The sequence below is a fragment of the Cyprinus carpio genome, chromosome A25 (genome assembly GCF_018340385.1).
Source record: "Cyprinus carpio isolate SPL01 chromosome A25, ASM1834038v1, whole genome shotgun sequence".
NCBI classification, from domain to species: Eukaryota; Metazoa; Chordata; class Actinopteri; order Cypriniformes; family Cyprinidae; genus Cyprinus; species Cyprinus carpio.
Window position 1 is genome coordinate 655468 of NC_056596.1, and position 17556 is coordinate 673023.

Sequence of the window (17556 nt, forward strand, 5' to 3'; positions counted from 1 at the left end):
CCCTAGGAAACCACCTTGCAATGCCTTAGCAACCATCCAAAACACCGTAGCAATGGCATAGCAACGCCCCAGGAAACCACCAAGCAACCATCTAAATAGTGCAGCATCTAAAATCGCCAACCTGCTATCTTGACACACTTCCCACATCTTTTTCAAAAGTGTGCTTAACTGTTTAGAAGCAGATCTCTTAGAAGTGGTGAACACCTCACTTCTTTCTGGGACATTTCCAAACTCCCTGACTTTGGCAAAATATCAGTGCTGGTATTACTAGATCTCAGTGCTGCGTTTGACACTGTCGATCATAACATACTACTAGAGAGACTGGAAAACTGGGTCGGGCTTTCTGGGATGGTACTCAAAATGGTTCAGGTCATACTTAGAAGGGAGAAGTTATTATGTGAGTCTAGGAGAGCATAAGTCTAAGTGGACGTCCATGACATGCGGAGTCCCACAAGGCTCAATTCTGGCACCGCTCTTGTTTAGCCTGTATATGCTCCCACTAAGTCAAATAATGAGAAAGAACCAAATTGCCTATCACAGTTATGCTGATGATACACAGATTTACCTAGCCTTATCTCCAAATGACTACAGCACCATTGACTCCCTCTGCCAATGTATTGATGAAATTAATAGTTGAATGTGCCAGAACTTTCTTCAGTTAAACAAGGAAAAAACTGAAGTTATTGCATTTGGAAACAAAGATGAAGTTTTCAAGGTGAATGCATACCTTGACTCTAGCGGACAAACAACTAAAAATCAAGTCAGGAATCTATGTGTGACTCTGGAGACAGACCTTAGTTTCAGTAGTCATGTCAAAGCAGTAACTAAATCAGCATACTATTATCTAAAAAACATTGCAAGAATTAGATGTTTTGGTTTCCAGTCAAGACTTGGAGAAGCTTGTTCATCATGCCTTTATCACCAGCAGGGTGGACTACTGTAATGGTCTCCTCACCGGCCTTCACAAGAAGACCATTAGACAGCTGCAGCTCATCCAGAACACTGCTGCCAGGATTCTGACTAGAACCAGAAAATCTGAGCATATCACACCAGTCCTCAGGTCCTTACACTGGCTTCCAGTTACATTTAGGATTGATTTTAAAGTACTTTTACTCGTTTATAAATCACTCAATGACCTAGGACCAAAATATATTGCAGATATGTTCACTGAATATAAACCTAACAGAGCACTCAGATCATTAGGATTGAGTCAGTTAGAAACACCAAGGGTTCACACAAAACAAGGGTCTGCTTTTAGTTATTATGCTGCCCGCAGCTGGAATCAGCTTCCAAAAGAGATCAGATGTGCTTAAACATTAGTCACATTTAAATCTAGACTCAAAACTCATCTGTTTAGCTGTGCATTTATTGAATGAGCACTGTGCGATGTCCGAACTGATTGCACTGTATTTTGTGTATACATTAGTCATTTTTTAATATTCATTTTCTATTTTTAATTGTTTTAAATTTATTTTAAATCAATGTTTCAATCATTTTCAAAGTTTTTAAATTCCTTGTTTTACTTTCTTTTATGTAAAGCACTTTGAATTACCATTGTGTATGAAATGTGCTATATAAATAAACTTGCCTTGCCTTGCCTTTAAACACCCCATCAACAGCATAACAATGCCCTAGCAACCATCTAAAACAACCTAGCAACAGCATAACAACGCCTTTGGAAACCACCTAGCAACGCTCTAGCAAACATCTAAAACACCCCAGCAATGGCACAGCAATGCCCAGGACCACCTAGCAATTCCCTAGCAACCATTTAAAACACCCCAGCAATGGCATAGCAATGCCCAGGAAACAACATAACAATGCCCTAGAAAGCGTCTAAAACACCCTAGCAACAGCATTGCAACAATAATGCTTTCCTTGAGAGATTCAGACTCCAATAAATATCAAACTCACAAAACAAGGTCGATGTAATATATTGTTATTAAGATATATGCGTCATGGTAACGAGTTCCTGCGACATCTCTGACGACTGGGAAGCGCGACTGTCCCACTGACATCAAACCGCATGCATTATCTGTGCGCCTCCAGCGGTGATGCTGAGAACTCATGCTGATCTCTGTGACCAAGACTATAAATCACAAACCACACATCACAGTCTATGAAAAGATTCCAAACTTCCCATCAGAACAGAGACACAAAACATAGACACTCTATTCAAGAGCATCCTGCGGTTCCAGTCTGGACAATGGGAAGTGTGTGTGCGAGTTTATTCTCAAGACAGGGCCGAAGATATCAGTTCCTTATGCAGGACAGCTCCATATGTGTGCAAGCTTTTCATGGGATTATTTAAAATTATATTAAAGATGTTTGCTAAGCCAATAATCACTATTACTATTACTCATACTCATACTACTACTCATACTCACACTGAGGTTTCTGTATGAAAGATCAGTATGTATATCGTCCTGCAGCGTTTGTGCTCCAGACATGATTGATTCCTCATATCATGTGTCTTTTTATGGAGAGTGTGCTGTTAATTTATAAATTGATCAAATACACCATTTTAACCTGCTGCATCATAAAACAGGAGACAAATTCACACAGATTTTCACCTAGCAACGCCCCAGGAAACCAACTTCCCTAGCAACTATCGAGAACACACTAACAACTGCATAGCAACACCCCATAAAACACCCAGAGCACTCTAGCAACCACCTAGTAACACCCTTGCAACTACCAGAACACCCTGGCAACAGCACACAATGCCCCAAGACACACTGAAAGCATTCTAGCAACCTCCTAGCAACGCCCTAGCAACTACCAACACACCCTAGCAAACACATAGCAATGCCACAGTAAACCACCTAACAACTATCTAAAACTCCATAGCAACTGCATAGCAACATTTTGAACAGTCTAGCAACTATCTAGAACACCCTAGCAACAGCATAGCAGCACCCTAGTAAAGCTCCAAGTACTGCCCTAGCAACCGCATAGCAATGCCCCAAGAAACACCTTTGAACACTCTAGCAACCACTTAGCAACAGCCTTGCAACTACACTGTAGCAATAACATAGCAACACCCCAGGAAACTACCAAGCAATGCCTTAGCAACCAACTAGAATGCCCTAGCAACTGCATAGAAATGCCCCAAGACACACTCAGAGCAGTCTAGCAACCTCCTACCAACACACCCTAGCAACCATATAGCAATGCCCCCAGCAACACCCTATGGTTTTTCCTTAATTTTCTCAATTATACTCTTCTATAAAAAGTTTTATTTTGCAGCATACAGTTTGTGTTTGGCTTCAATACAGCTCAAAACTAAATAAAATATGCTGCGTGATGCTAAAGAATCACTGCAAGATGTTTGGCACGCAGACACAAATGATTTCTAAATTTCTAAAATAAACAACTAAATCCAGTAAATACATATAACGATATCTCTGACTCTTATGGCTAGTGGCTAATGTTTGGCTGTTCTTGTTTTGGTGGTGGTGGGTGTTTTTTGTATGTTGAATCGCACTCTAGAGGCTAAACCCATAATGTTTTACTTACAGTACACAATGAGAAACACAGAGAAAAATATTGTTTGTGCAATACAGTGTTTCAGAATTCGACACGGCTATTTGTCACAAACCACTAAGGAAGCTGTTGTACTGCGTGTCTTACTGCCACAGATGCAGTCGGGTCCATGTGACATGAACAAATTCACATCTCTGACTTCTGTCTTTGGCATCGGAGTATAGTTTGAGACAAGAAAACTCAGAACACTCTAGCAACCATCTAGAACACTCTAACACAGGGGTGTCCGCACTCTGTCCAACACTAATTTAACACACCTGAACCAGCTAATCAAGCTCTTACTTGGCATTCTAGAAACTTCCGGGCCTCCAGAACTGAGTTTGGCAACCCCTGCTCTGCATATCAGCACCCCTGGAAACACACGGAATACTCACACAACCAGCTGGGAATGCCACAACAACCATCTAGACCACCCTAGCAAATGCATAGCAACGCCCCAAGATAGACCTCCTAATAGGAATGCCATAGCCACTATCTACAGCACCCTAGTAATTGCATAGCAAGGCCAAAAGAAACACCCAGTACACTTTAGCAACCAACTAGCAACCATCTAGAACACCCTAGCAGCTGCATGGCAATGCACCAAGATAAACCTCTAGCAACCAAATAGGAATGCCATAACAACTATCTACAACACCCTAGTAATTATGAAAAGCACAGAAGCATAGCAACGCCCCCCAAAAAGCACAGAAACCCTTAGCAACTGTAGAGCAATGCCTCAACAAAAGCACAGAACACTCTAGCAATCACCTAGCAACACCCTAGCAACTGCATAGCAATGCCCCAAGAAAAGCACAGAACACTCTAGCAACCAATCAGCAACTGGATAGCAACACCCCAAGAAAAGCACAGAACACTCGAGCAACCACCTAGCAACACCCTAGCAACTGGATAGCAGCACCCCAAGAAAAGCACAGAACACTCTAGCAACTCGCTAGCAACTGGATAGCAACACCCCAAGAAAAGCACAGAACGCTCTAGCAACCACCTAGCAACACCCTAGCAACTGGATAGCAACACCCTAAGAAAAGCACATAACACTCTAGCAACCACCTAGCAACACCCTAGCAACTGGATAGCAACACCCTAAGAAAAGCACAGAACACTCTAGCAACACCCTAGCAACACCCTAGCAACTGGATAGCAACACCCTAAGAAAAGCACAGAACACTCTAGCAACCACCTAGCAACACCCTAGCAACTGGATAGCAACACCCTAAGAAAAGCACAGAACACTCTAGCAACACCCTAGCAACTGGATAGCAACACCCCAAGAAAAGCACAGAACACTCTAGCAACCACCTAGCAACACCCTAGCAACTGGATAGCAACAACCTAAGAAAAGCACAGAACACTCTAGCAACCAATCAGCAACTGGATAGCAACACCCCAAGAAAAGCACAGAACACTCTAGCAACCACCTAGCAACACCCTAGCAACTGGATAGCAACACCCTAAGAAAAGCACAGAACACTCTAGCACAACCCTAGCAACTGGATAGCAACTGGATAGCACACCCCAAGAAAAGCACAGAACACTCTAGCAACCACCTAGCAACACCCTAGCAACTGGATAGCAACACCCCAAGAAAAGCACAGAACACTCTAGCAACCACCTAGCAACACCCTAGCAACTGGATAGCAACACCCTAAGAAAAGCACAGAACACTCTAGCAACCACCTAGCAACACCCTAGCAACTGGATAGCAACACCCCAAGAAAAGCACAGAACACTCTAGCAACCACCTAGCAACACCCTAGCAACTGGATAGCAACCCACCCCAAGAAAAGCACAGAACACTCTAGCAACCACCTAGCAACACCCTAGCAACTGCATAGCAACACCCCAAGAAAAGCACAGAACACTCTAGCAACCACCTAGCAACACCCTAGCAACTGGATAGCAACAACCTAAGAAAAGCACAGAACACTCTAGCAACACCCTAGCAACTGGATAGCAACACCCCAAGAAAAGCACAGAACACTCTAGCAACCACCTAGCAACACCCTAGCAACTGGATAGCAACACCCTAAGAAAAGCACAGAACACTCTAGCAAACACCCTAGCAACTGGATAGCACAACACCCCAAGAAAAGCACAGAACACTCTAGCAACCACCTAAGCAACACCCTAGCAACTGGATAGCAACACCCCAAGAAAAGCACAAAACACTCTAGCAACTCGCTAGCAACTGGATAGCAACACCCCAAGAAAAGCACAGAACACTCTAGCAACCACCTAGCAACACCCTAGCAACTGGATAGCAACACCCCAAGAAAAGCACAGAACACTCTAGCAACCACCTAGCAACACCCTAGCAACTGGATAGCAACACCCTAAGAAAAGCACAGAACACTCTAGCAACCACCTAGCAACACCCTAGCAACTGGATAGCAACACCCCAAGAAAAGCACAGAACACTCTAGCAACCACCTAGCAACACCCTAGCAACTGGATAGCAACACCCCAAGAAAAGCACAGAACACTCTAGCAACCACCTAGCAACACCCTAGCAACTGGATAGCAACACCCCAAGAAAAGCACAGAACACTCTAGCACGCCCGTAGCAACTGCATAGCAATGTCCCAAGAAAAGCACAGAACACTCTAGCAACCACCTAGCAACACCCTAGCAACTGGATAGCAACACCCCAAGAAAAGCACAGAACACTCTAGCAACCACCTAGCAACACCCTAGCAACTGCATAGCAACATCAAGAAAAGCACAGAACACTCTAGAAACCTCCTAGTAACACCCTAGCAACTGGATAGCAATTCCAAAAGAAAAGAACAGAACACTCTAGCAACCACCTAGCAACAGCCTAGCAATGGAGGGGGACATTACATTTAACAGAAAAAAATAAGTTTTGTTTTCAGTTTTGTTTTCATTGATTGACACTATAAGGAGATCTTTCCTGTGGGAAAGTGAGTTGGAAAAAGCGAAGCTCTCAGGAATCGTCCACCGAAGGGAAGGTCAGAAACGCTACAGACCATCACGCCACCGCGTCTGTTTCTGCTAAATTCAGGAGTTGGCAGCTGAAAACTTGTTTTTCTGCTGTCGAGATCCAGACAGTCTAATAAAAAAATAATCACAAAAATCCAGATCCAGATGGTTTGATGTTTACCTCGGACAGGGATCAATTATCATATTACGGTAAGAACTGACTCATGTACATTATTGTAATGAAGTGGTGTGAGAAACAGCTCCTGTAACAAACCGTCTCGAGATACACTGTGGATCTCTAAACATCTTACCACTTTATTCTGAAACATTAATGACATGCTTTCATACAAAGTTTCATTTTTATATTAGTGTGATGGGGTACATAAAAAAAAAAAAAAGTAAAATAAAAAACATCACATTTATTACCATAAATGAGGAAAGACACTAAAACCAATAACAAAACAAACAAATAAGTAAAGAAAGAAAGAAAGAAAGAACTACTTTAAAGTAGTTTTTGTTATTAATGAGAAAATACTACTTAAGCCCTTCCATGAATCAGTGCAAATGGCTTAATTAATTTAGAAATGTAGGTTGAAAAACAATTTAAATGATTGATTATAAGTATAACCTACAACATACTTGACATTAACTGCAAAACACAAGTAGTTTGAGAGATTTGAGACTTGATTAGCATATTCTTCATGTGTTATGGGAGTTATTGTTGAGCTCTTTTGGCACAGTTTTTGTTTCCATGGTAAGAGCAACTTTTCTAATTGGTCGATATGTTTTGGGATTTATACATAGTTCTACACAGGGAATTAAACTATGCATTATATATAAATTGAAATCACACTGACTTGTGGCATCTGCAGAAGCATATATCATCACTTAAGAACTGAAAGATTTATATATTACTGCTTTGGTCAATGGTGAAAACAAAGGGGAATTCACAGCTGTTGCCTCTATTATGAACGCTGGTTTAATGACCTGCAAGTGTTTTAAAATAATATCAGAAATCAAATGTGAACTTTTATGAGACTTATGAGACACAGACATATTGACCCATAAAAACGCTATTCAGAAATGGGTGGGTTATATAAGTTTTATATATCTATTAAAATAGGCTTCTTTTGTGATAGACGCACAGAGATACAGATTTTATTGACCTCTAACGGATATGGACCCTATATAACATGTATGCATATGAACAGTTATGCAACTCTGTGACTGACACCTGATATTAGAAAGCCACATGTGGAAATAATCCAAACGTACAGACGTAAAACATTATGAGTTTGGATGGATTTGATCACTGTCATGTTCATACAGATATTATATATCAAGGTGGGACCCGCTGTGCAAGACATTTAAGTAGTAAATAGCTTTAATTTTTTCAATGAAGCTATTTCTGAACTCTTAGATATTTATTTTTGAAATATGACTATGGTAATATATGTGGTATATTAAACAGAGACATGCTTGAAATTCCCAGAAATATTAACTTTGTAGTAATCACTGCTGGGTAGATTACTTACAAATTGTAATCCATTACTGATTTCAGATTACATGAATTACATTACATATTTTAGGTAATATAATCTGACTACTTTTTGATAACTTTTAGATTACTTTTGACCTAATTCATTTATCGCATAGATTAAATAGGATAATTCTGGACCATATTGATATAATATACAAAGAGTATTTTTTGGAATCTGATTCCATAAACCAGATTGCATGTAGTCTGTTACTCTCCAGCACTGGCAGTCGTTATATTAAATGGAACCTGAAATGCAAACGTTATATTTTCATCTGCATTAATACAGGTTCACAACATCTGCAGTGGAATCAAAAAGTATTTGGAAATACAAGTCATATTTAAAAGTGTCTGAGTATCAAACAAAGCAAGTGGTTTTCTCAGAACCATTTTTTTGGCCATTTTTGCAATGGCTTTAATTCATTTGATGACAAGGTGATTTTAGTGGATGCATGAAGTCATTTTCATTCCATTCCAGCTAGTTAGAATTTCCAGTGTTCTGCTTGGAAAAGAACATAATGCCAGTTGACATTGGACGTGCAACCTGGAAATTGGTGTGGAAATCTAAAACTCTCATTTAGGCAAGATGTGGGTGTATGATGTCATGTGAGTCAATGATAAATAATCGCTTTTGAGCAAATTCATTTTTGTTTCTTTGTGTCATCTTTTGAGCGTCTGGCAACGGAAGGGCTTTATGGATGGAAGTAGGGAATATCAATAAGCTATGTAATGACATTTAGACATTTTTAGAGGTGAAGTTTGTAGCGTCACCAAACCAAACTGCAAAAACAAGAACTGTTGTCAAGCAGGTTTTCAAACACTCAACACGTCTAGTATTGGTCGGCCCACAGATGGCCCCGCCCCAAACTCACGCCATTGGTCGAATCAGTGTTGCTGTGTCAAGTTGTTCAAACAAACAGATCAATGTTTTGAAAGCAACACACTAGGTCACTAGGTTTCCAGTTTGAAGGGGAATCAACGTGCCAATGTTGACTAGTTGACTCTCAAACTGGAAAGTTTTTTAACCTTGTCCACATACCTTTGTGCCTACTGTGTGCAGTATTATTTAATTTTATTATGTATATGTTTTGGGTTACAAAAACTAAAAGCCCACATATAATTTCCACCGAGATCTTCCCAAAACTTTGACATTAACATTAATGCTTCTTTGAAACTGATACTTAGACATGAGTTGCATTCATCAGTTTTTAAACTCATGAAATATACTGTATCATGAGACGTTGTTTTCCCACTGAATTTCAGACCAAAGGAATCTCTAATGGACTTGCATGATTTCACGACTGATCATGGGGGATCACAAAATTCTGGTAAGACTGTAAGCCAATAATCTAAATTTCAAAGATTAGTTAAAACCAAGGAGCTTTATTCTGTTTATTCCACTTAAATTGTCATCTGACTAATCGTATTCAGTAAGACATGACAACCACATAAATGATTATAGGTTTTGAGAGAAAAGCACATAATGGGAGGTTTTTCCACAAACAAGTTCCAAGTGAAACAGTCTTTAAAACCCCCCACCAGCTCTTGGATGGCTGTTTGAGAGAAGATGATTCAGAAGTGACTCCTGCATATGAAGTGTCATGTGAAAGTCGTCTCTGATTGGGACTCGGGGGGATTATGGGATACTGTGAGGGTCTCTCACTGGCATTTTGCATCATATCTGCTTCAAACTGACCTTTTGTACTGATCACGTACCCATTTCTTACAAACAATCAACATTCACAAGACCTCCACCAGTGCTGGGGAGGCTACTTAAAAACTAGCTGGCCGAACTACAAGCTAGTTCTCACTGAAAGTAGTTGAAATCCACTGAAGTGAAAAGTAGACTAGCGATAAAGACACAAATTAAATAAAAAATTCTGTTAATTAAGTACTGTTGTGAACACAAACACACACACACACACACACACACACACACACACACACACACACACACACACACACACAAATATATATATATATATATATATATAGTGAAAAACTTTTTTGAGGGAAGGGGCAATGGCTTGTCTTCTAACCCCAGGCCACCCTCATCTCTCCTGGGTTTCTCTCTGTACCATTGCAGTGAACTAGGACGGATGTCTGCTATTTTAGCTCTAAATTCGCCTATAATAGAAACCAGTTCTGTTTACATTTTGGCCCCCGTTAGGACATACAGAAACATGCGTGCTCACACACAGCAGCAGCCGTGCAGTACAAACATCTGGTCACAACCCACTGACAAATCAGCGGATGGGAGCCCTTGTGTTTAGAATCAGAGCATGACGAATCACAGAACTCCTTAAATTTGGGCAATTAATCAAGCAATTGAGATATCCATGCAAATACCCAGCAACGGCATAGCAACCACCCAGAACACCAATACAACTACCTAGTAACAGCATAGCAACCACCCAGAACACCAATACAACTACCTAGTAACAGCATAGCAACCACCCAGAACACCTTAAATTTGGGTAATTAATCAAGCAATCAGGATATGCCAGGAAATCAGGATATCCTAGCAACCACCAGAAACACCTTTCCAACTACCTAGCAACAACATAGACAACATCCAAAACACCCTAGAAACCACCTAGCAATAGCAACCACTAAGAATACTTCAACTTGGGCCAATAATCAACCACTCAGAACATCCCAGCAACTACCAAACAATGGCATAGCAACCATGTAAAACACTCTAGCAACGGTACAACAAACACTTAGAATACCTTAAACATGGACAAAAAAATAAACTGCTCAGAATGACCTTGAAACATCATAGCAACCACTGAGAACACCCTAGCAACTACCTGGAGATGACATAACCACCCAGGAAAACTCTATCAACAACTTAACAACATAGCCACCACCTAGAACACCATAAGAACTACCTAGCAACAGTATAGAATCCACTCAGAACACTATAACTTCTACCTATCAACCATATAGTAACTGTCCAGAACACCATAGCAACTGCCTAGCAACAGTATAGCAAACATTCAAAACACCCTTAAAATTCTCTAGCAACCATCCAGTACACCCTAGCAACTGTCTGGCAATGGGATACCAACTACCCAGAACACCCTAGCAAACCATAGCAACTCCCTAGAACCAGTTTATATTAACCACCCTGAACACACAAGCAATTACCTAGCAACCATCCAGAACACCCTAGCAGCTGTCTAACAATGGAATAACAACCCACGACACCTTAGCAACTCTCTAGCAACAGTTTATAGCAATGACCCAGAACACCCAAGCAATTGCCTAGCAACCATCCAGAACACCCTAGCAATGCTCTAATAATGGGATGACCACCCAGAACACCCTAGCGACTCCCTAGCAACAGTTTACAGAAGCCACCCAGAACACCCTAGCAACTGTTTATTGCCACCACACAGAACACCCTAGAAACTGCATAGCAACATGTTAACAACCCATCAGAACACCCTTGAAGCTGCATAGCAACACCCTGTTTTTTTTATTTTTTTTTATTAAATGACAAACAGAGAGTCTGGAGTTCTAACTGCACAACTCCTGCACAATGGGTTTGATCTCTCTGACCAGACCAGAGGATTTGACAGATCACAAAGTATTTCCACCAGGACTGTGGACTTCAGGCCTGTGGTTGGCGTGGGTCAAACCGACCCCACTTAAGGCTTCGACTGGGGACTCAGCAGTGACGTGACAGCTGAAAACCAGACTTAATGATCTCCTTCCTGGAGAAAACCAGTTCACATAGCGACTTGAGGTCGTGGCTCTGAGGAACAAACTAAACCAACTGAATGTCGAGTGTTTCACAAGAACACTCAGAAGTTGGTCAGGAAACACACTCTCATGTGGAAACACCACTTGCACGATTTATCAGCATCATTCTGGTGGTGTTTTTATGTCATTTTGGTTCAGATCGTCTCTCCAGATTGCTTTGGCTTTTCAACATTTGATTTTATCGTTCATTAGAAATTCAAGGTAATAAATTACCATGTGTTGTTATATCACTCTTGTGGACTGATGTAACCATGCTTTCTTCACATACTGTGCACATAGCTTTATGCATGTTGTTATTCTATTCTCTATGTGCAGCATATACACCATCCATAATGCACAGATAAATATTTCTGCAGCCGTGTTTTCTTAATGAGGCTCCTCGGATGAGAACCTGAGGGGAAGAAGTTTCAGCTTTAATGTCAAACCAAATCACAGTTATTTATATAACGCTTTATAAAATACAGATCGCTCCAAAGCAGCTTCACATAAGCTAAAATAAAAAATTTAATGTTGTAAAATTCATCAGTTACGAAACATTCAATTTAAGTTGTACAAAAGATAATAGTGTCATTATTCAGCTCAGTTTAGTTCAATGGCAGATAATAGCAGACTTTCACACAGAGAGACTAATGTGTGCAATCTTGCAAAACACATTATTGCAAACCATTTAGAGATTCTCTTAAATATTACTGTTAATAATTAAAGGAAAGTACAGTAGATGGTGATGCCATTGCTATGGCTCAGAGGAAGATTACATATATATATATATATATATATATATATATATATATATATATATATATATATATATATATATATATATACAGTAATTTATTTTAGAATTTTATAGATATAATTTAAGAGTGCACAGGACAAAGGGACAACGGTTATAATACTTTTATGGTGCTTTATATTGAGCTTGAAGCAGTAGGTAAATCACTAGCTACTTTCCAGTTCAAAAACAGCATTTTTATGTTGTCTTTCATTTAAGAAGGAAAGCTATGATGGTGAGCAAACAAAGACAGATTAGTTATTTTCCAGTTAATTGGAATTCCTTACAGTTGAGCATTTGATTTCTCTCATTAATTTGTCTGTGAGTGTCCAGTGTCCTCCTTTACGCTCCGGTTGTGTTCACTCCTCGTGCCCTGCGACACATTTCTTGCAGTCCGCAAAGCAGTTTAGAGTCGACACATGGAAAATCTCCGGGTGTCAGGATGTTAAAACGTGTGTGTGAATGCACATTAAGCTCTCTTGGAATCTCTCCCGAGTTTTCCTTCCGTGTGGATTCCTGCGCTGTGAAACTTACTCGACTTGCCGGTTTCGCCAAAGCAGTGTCCTTTTCACCTATAACACATGTGCAACCGCTACAGGCCGATGTTCACTGATGTTCCTTGTGCTTCTCATCTGTTCTGTGTCTTGCTGACAAACCCTCTAGAGGCGTAATCCTTTCAAAGAATAATACAAAGAAAAAAGTTTAATGTTTTTGAAATGATGTTGATGTATAATGGATTGAACGTACCACTGTCCACATGTCTCCGCTTTGATTGGGCAGAAGAAGTTCAGGATTGGTTGGCTCTTGAAAGGCATGTGGATTTACTTTAGCAGAAGGTTAATATCACACAATAAAACTAAGTCTATGACTAGAAAATAATAAAAGAGAATGCTTGGAAAAACTAGCCAAAATGTAAGGTAACCTTTGGAAGTCCATTTCCACCACTGAATATATATATATAAAAAAGGCAATTACGACTTTTTTTTATCTCACAATTCTGATTATTTTCTTACAGTTGTGAGTTTCTATCTCACAATTATGAGAAAAGAAGTAAGAACTGCCAGAAAAAAAAGTCAGAATTGTGAGATAAATAGTAGTAATTACCTGTGTTTATTTAGTGGTGAAAACTGCCTCGATAGGTACCAGAGCTTGAAAAAAGTAAAGAAAAAAATGGTGTAATTAGGGCTTTGACCATCAGGTCCTGAATCTCTAATCTACTGTAACTACTCTGATAACAAGCAACTTAGGTTCTCTTAAAGTTATGAACAAAAATTCCTCCAATAATATTAATAGACTGTGCGTTCAAAGTTATCTTTCAAAGTTACATTTTAATTGGAATGTTCATCTACAGAATGGTCAGAGGATGTTCAAAGTATCATTCCCATAATGCTCACAAAACTATAAAATTTAATGTTTCCTTAACATTTGCATACCAAAAAAATTAAGTCTTAAAACATTGAAAAACCGGACAAAGTAACGCTTATATAACTTAATGAGAATGTTAGCAAAACCATCCATATGTGAAACATACAATAGCTCCAGTGCAATGATTTGGTCTATGACAGGATTCACATCTCAGGGAAATTAAATCTATTTAATAAGCAAATCTTACTTTCTTCTTTCTTATGAGCATTTAAAATGGGTTTTATTCTGCCGTTTTCATTCTGCGTGAACAGAATTTCACATTAAAGCCACCTAAACATTGTTATGATAATCACTGGATCAGATATGAAAAATCAGCAGTCTATAAATACTAAGAATGTATGCAATGCAAAACAATTTAAAACAATGCTTGAATATGGCCATAAAATAAAAACTAAGCTGCAATTATCAAAATCATTGAAAAAAAAAAAATTATATATAAATATATATGTATATATATATATATATATATATATATATATATATATATATATATATATATATATATATATATATATATATATATATATATAACACCTTGCTGCACCTCTGTGTTATTTGTGATGGCTATTTATAGTAACACGTCGTTATAAACAGCTACTTCTCATGTCCATTATAAAGTCATCAGCAAGCTCATTATTATCTGATAAATTCCTCTTCTTCTGGTCTGGCCAAGATCCCAGATAAACTTCAATTTCCAAGCCAGCGTTGGCATTCACAATGTAAAAATAAAAAAAAAAATGTACAGGGTTAATGGAGAAAATACACTATATGACAGCAGACTTATTATTTTATACAAGTTATTTTACTGGATGTCTGATCAACTCTTCTAGATACACAAGTGTGGTTGCATGTGTTATTTCATTCTGAAATGTATCGAGAAGGGTTGGCGAAGGGTTAATGGATATGATGTCATGTTCCTTTTATTTTTTGTAATACTAAAACAACAATTTAAAGGTTTTTTGTGGGTTTTTTTTTTTTTTTTGGTATTGTGTGTCCAAGTCAAGCCACATGAAAATGAGACTTTCTTCCATGACTGGAATCAAAACAATGTTATTTCAGACAAACACATGCTCCAGTGCGCCATGATTTAAATAAAAGCAAATAAAGTTCACAAAAATCCCTTGAGTGGAACTTTATACACTGCTTCCAGGAAAGTTATCATCATATTTTGTGTTTAATGCTGACCACTATTGCATGGTTTTGAACTTGCCTTGTTTTTCTGAAACAACGCCAAACCAGATTCATTTAGCATTCCTGAATGTACGCAGAATTTTAATCACGACTATCCAAAGCATTGCAGCAGCGGCACTAACTCAAAACTGAAAGGCCAGGGAGTGATTGTTGCCTTCTGGAAAACTGGTTTTCATTCAACCAGACACATTTTTGGACTGGTTCTGATGCACGTCGAATATACATTATATAAACAAATGCCTGGTCAAAAGGTGTTAAGAGAGTTTGTGGGTTACTTCAGATGTTCAGTTTGGTGCACAGCACATCTTCCAGTGAAATGCACCGACATTCTGCGCATGGATCGGACAAATAAACAGTGAAATATTGCACAATGCTAATCCAGAAAAGTGGCAGAGGTATGTGGCTGCTGGGAAAGAAAAATATGTTAATTCAATGAAAAATTTCCCACATTCCCCTGAGATTATCAACTACATTCATGAGCTACTATGAAGAACAATATGGCTCATTAATGCAGGTCATCATGCCAGAATGCTTAGGGAGTCCTCTTGTTAGTATGCCCCGTTACGCCAGCTTGAAATGTCACCCAATCAGTGTTGTCATAGTGATGCACTTGACAGCCTCTTTACAGTCAACCCTCAATTACACTTCTGACGCACACAATATGATATTTGCATGCTGTATGTGAGGTACGGATGTAAATATAGACCTCTGTTTAGATCATACAAAAGTTTTTATCGCATGACACGCTTAAAGTGAAGGACTCGGTGAACAGTCTTTAAAAGAACCATTTTTCCCTGAAGAACGTTCACCCAGAAATGAAAATTTGCTGAAATGTTCTCACCCTCAGGCCATCCAGGATGTAGATGAGTTTGTTTCTTCATCAGATTTGGAGAAAGGTAGCATTACATCACTTGCTCTTCAGTGGATGTGAATGGGTGCCGTCAGAATGAGAGTCCAAACAGCTGATAAAAACATCACAATAATCCACAAGTAATCCACAGCACTCCAGTCCATCAGTGAATATCTGGAGTGGACAATTGTTGGTGAATGTTCTGAATTAATGAGGTTTTAACTAAAATCTATAGAGTGCATAATCCATAATAACACATCTTCCAGTGAAAAAGTGTTCTGGTGTGAATCAGGAGACAAATCTGCACAGTTTACAAGCCAAAACGGCTCTAAACAAATACGTGGCTGGATTTTGATGTTTCCCAGGGTTTCCCAGGGTTTCACACATCATTCTAACGAACAATATCAGGTTAAAGAATGACCTCCTGTCTGTTTCACTTAAGAGCAAACACTATAATATCGTCCAAAATCTGCAAGAAGATGGATTTTTAAATGCAGGAGACTTTATTGCTTAATTTAAAAAGAAAAAGCTCTGGATGTACTTTCATAAGGAAGAAAGATAAGGATGAAACAAATGAGCTATGTGACCTGACTGTGTGAAACATCTTTCAGACTTTCAACCTCAGACTTTCTCTGGGGTGCTTGAAATGTGTGATTTGTTAAAAAATTAAAGCTGATAAGGCCATGCAAAAAAACACCAAAAATACCCTAGCAACCACACAATGCCCTAGCAACCAACTCAAAACATTTTGGCAATCACATGGCAACGTTTCAAACACTCTTGAAGTTATATTAGCTCTATCTGGTCTCAACAAACGTGTGAACAGCAACCGGACACTGAGATGTACGTCTCTTTTTCATTTCCTGCATCTTTATATGCAAAGCTGTAAAAACATTGAGAGTAATTGACAGATAAACTACTGTTAAGGCTCCTGGCAACAGAGAAACGAACTATTCACAGGTGCCTTAGGATTTCATGCCTTTCACCAAAGTGACAACCACAAATTAACCATGCTTTTACTACACTTATCATAATTTAACCATGGTATTTGTAGTAAAACGTTACCATAATGAATAAAACCATTTTCTTAAGGGATTTGTATCTGTGTATACTTTCTTTCTTTCTTTTTTCTTTGTTTTGTTTTTATAACTGTACTGCCTTAATGGTTTGATGTTTTGTATTGTTTAATAAAAAAAAAAAAAAAAAAAAAAAAAAAAAAAAAAAAAAAATTCGAGATACGTTTTCTGAAGTTCTGATCTGAATCAAAAGATTGAAAAGTGCAGCATTTATAAGGATTGCTGTTATGAATGGTATGATCGTTCATTGCATAAAGCTTCTTCAACATTTCTCCTGCAGTGTTTCACATTTAGAAAATGATATGAGGGTGAGTAAATGTTCATTTTCAGGTGAAAAGGTCAAGGGATAAGATTGAGAATGTCGAAAGGAAGGAGTTTGTCATCCGTTTTTGTGTCTGTAAAAACACAAAGTTTCTGTAAACTTCATGATCAGTCACCAGCGTCT